Raw genomic sequence first — 3431 nt, 5'->3', positions numbered from 1 at the left:
TGCCAACTCAACAAACACCATCGGAGACACCTTTAGAGCATCTTTATAGTCACCCAGTTACATTGTGACGTTTGATAGCACACTAAATGTTCCTCCGGTATTCGGGAGTTGCCTGATCTCATAGTCATAGGAACATATGTATAAGTTATGGAGAAAGCAATAGCAACAAACTAAACGATCATCATGCTAAGCTAACGGATGGGTCAAGTCAATCACATCATTCTCTAATGATGTGATCCGTTAATCAAATGACAACTCATGTCTATGGTTAGGAAACATAACCATCATTGGTTCAACGAGCTAGTCTAGTAGAGGCATACTAGTGACATTCTGTTTGTCTATGTATTCACACAGGTACTAAGTTTCCGGTTAATACAATTCTAGCATGAATAATAAACATTTATCATGATATAAGGAAATATAAATGACAACTTTATTATTGCCTCTAGGGCATATTTCCTTCAGTGTGTGCAAAGTTTCATGACCATATGACATTGGTCAGTAGTAGAAAAAGGGTCAAATGTGAAGCACATTAGTGCCGGTTTGAATTTGAGCCGGCACTAATGTGTGCATTAGTGCCGGTTCCAACGGCTAGCCGGCCGCTCTCATTAGTACCGGTTCGTGGCGAACCTTTAGCACCGGTTCGTGCCACGAACCGGTACTAAAGTGAGTGGTGGCAGGATGTTGTCAGTCCAGGGCCCCTCCAGCACCTTTAGTACCGGGTCGTATCACGAACCGGTACTAAAGGTCGTCCTACATAGACCCTTCGTCCACCCGAGCTCGCTTTCTTCTTCCCCTTTCCCCTCTCCTCTCTGTTCTTTTCCCTCTTCCTCTCAAGCTCATCACACATTTTGCCCAAAATTTGTCAAGATTTGAAGGCCCCCATCCATTCAAATGATCACAAAGGTTAGCAACTTTGTCCTTTCATCTCTCATTGCTAGATTAGCTCGTGCAATGCTTTATATAGTGATTGATTTTTGAGTTTAGTAATTTGGGAGGAATTATATATATGTGCTCGTATTTGATTTATATGCAATTTGAGGTCAAAAATAACACTTAGTTTGCATATGTAGGTGTGGTTTACTTAGTACCTTCTAAATCTCCGTCGTAACCACCGTCGATCGCTCGCAACGTCTCGTCGCCGGCACCACCTTGTGGTGAGCCTCTTGTTCATGAAGTTTTATATAAAAAATCGATGTTTGTGTGATTTGGATATATAGTTACTCATATAATTATCTTACCCATACGTTGTTTGTTATACATAGTGCCATGGTTTTGATATCTGTCCCCATCGGCCCTCGTCTGGGTTATAATTCGGATGTGGTATATTCTCTTTTAAAACTATTCATTGCATTTCATGTTTATGACAAATTATGCCCATCAAGTTGACATAGATATTTGTATGTAGGAGGTAGTTGAACCGGAAATTCCAACCGACCCTATTGTCGAGAGGTTAAATTTAGTTGAAAGAGAAAACGAGGATTTGAAGGAAAAATTGAAAAGAATTGAGGGGGAGAAGATGGAATTGGAGTTGCATGTTGCCGATGTCGTCGATGATCATAAGATTAAGATGGAGAAAATGCGCTTGAATATTAGAAAGATTAGAAAATATGCCATTCATAGTGAGGCTTGGTATCATTATGATGTTGGATCAATTGTTACCTTAGTTGCGATCTTGATCGCATTTATTGTTGCATTTAAATTCTTTAGCTAGAGAGTTATTTGTTTGTTGCATTTAAGTGTTGTATGATGTTTATGTATGAACTTTATGTATTGTATTAATTTGGTGTTTTTGGTGCTGTGTATTGAATATGAGCCAGCAATGGATGTATGATGACCGATGCTCTCTCGAGTTCATTAATGGCGTGCGTAATTTTCTCCTTGCGGCAGAGGCAAACAAGCGGGCGGATGGTTTTATGCCTTGTCCATGTGCTGGCTGTAAGAATGGTCACAATTACTCTACGTTAAGAACCATTCACGTCCACTTGTTTGAGTCCGGTTTCATGCCCCACTATAATGTTTGGACCAAGCATGGAGAAAGAGGGGTTATGATGGAAGACAATGAAGAAGAAGAGGACGACAACAGCTATCCTGGCCATGGGTTCCCTGAATACGATGATACAACAATGAGGGAAGAAGCTGAGCCGGTAATGCGGGAAGAAGCTGAGACGGCAATGCGGGAAGAAGCTGAAGAAGAGGCATCGGATGAGCCCGTTGATGATCTAGGTCGGGCCATTGCCGATGCAAAGAGAAACTGCGCAAGTGATTTGGAGAAGAAGAAGTTTCAGCGCATGTTAGAGGATCACAAAAAATTGTTGTACCCGAATTGCGTAGGTGACAAGAAAAAGCTGGGCACCACACTGGAATTGCTACAATGGAAGGCAAAGAATGGTGTATCTGACAAGGGATTTGGAAAGTTGTTGGTAATGATAAAGAATATGCTTCCAAAGGACAACGAATTGCCCGAGAGTACGTACGAAGCAAAGAAGTCTATCTGCCCTCTAGGGTTAGAGGTGCAGAAGATACATGCATGCCCTAATGATTGCATCCTCTACCGCGGTGAGTACAAGGATTTGAACGCTTGCCCAGTATGTGGTGCATTGCGCTATAAGATCATCCGCGATGACCCTGGTGATGTCGAGGGCGAGCGCCCCAGGAAGAAGATTCCTGCCAAGGTGATGTGGTATGCTCCTATAATACCACGGTTGAAACGTTTGTTCCAAAACAAAGAGCATGCCAAGGCGATGCGATGGCACAGAGAAGACCGTAAGAAAGACGGAAAGTTAAGAGTACCCCCTGACGGGTCACAGTGGAGAAAAATCGAAAGAAAGTACGGGAAGGAGTTTGCAGATGACGCAAGGAACGTATGGATTGGTCTAAGCGCAGATGGCATTAATCCTTTTGGGGAGCAGAGGAGCAACCATAGCACCTGGCCTGTGACTCTACGTTTGTACAACCTTCCTCCTTGGTTGTGCATGAAGCGGAAGTTCATTATGATGCCAGTGCTCATCCAAGGCCCTAAGCAACCCGGCAATGACATTGATGTGTACCTAAGGCCATTAGTTGAAGAACTCTTACAACTGTGGAATGGAACAGGTGTACGTGCGTGGGATGAGCACATGGTGGAAGAATTTGACCTAAAGGCGTTGCTATTTGTGACCATCAATGATTGGCCCGCTCTCAGTAACCTTTCAGGACAGACAAACAAGGGATACCGCGCATGCAGGCACTGTTTGGACGATACCGACAATATATATTTGGCTAATTGTAAGAAGAATGTGTATTTGGGACATCGTCGATTTCTTCCGAGCAGGCATCCCGTAAGAAAGAAAGGCAAGCATTTCAAAGGTGAGGCGGATCATTGGACGAAGCCTCGCCACCGTACTGGTGCTGATGTACATGATATGGTCAAGGATTTGAAGGTGGTCTTT

This window comes from Triticum urartu, chromosome 5A, assembly GCF_056163025.1.
Source record: "Triticum urartu cultivar PI428250 chromosome 5A, HENAU_Tu73, whole genome shotgun sequence".
Taxonomy (NCBI): Eukaryota; Viridiplantae; Streptophyta; class Magnoliopsida; order Poales; family Poaceae; genus Triticum; species Triticum urartu.
This window is presented reverse-complemented; position numbering follows the sequence as displayed.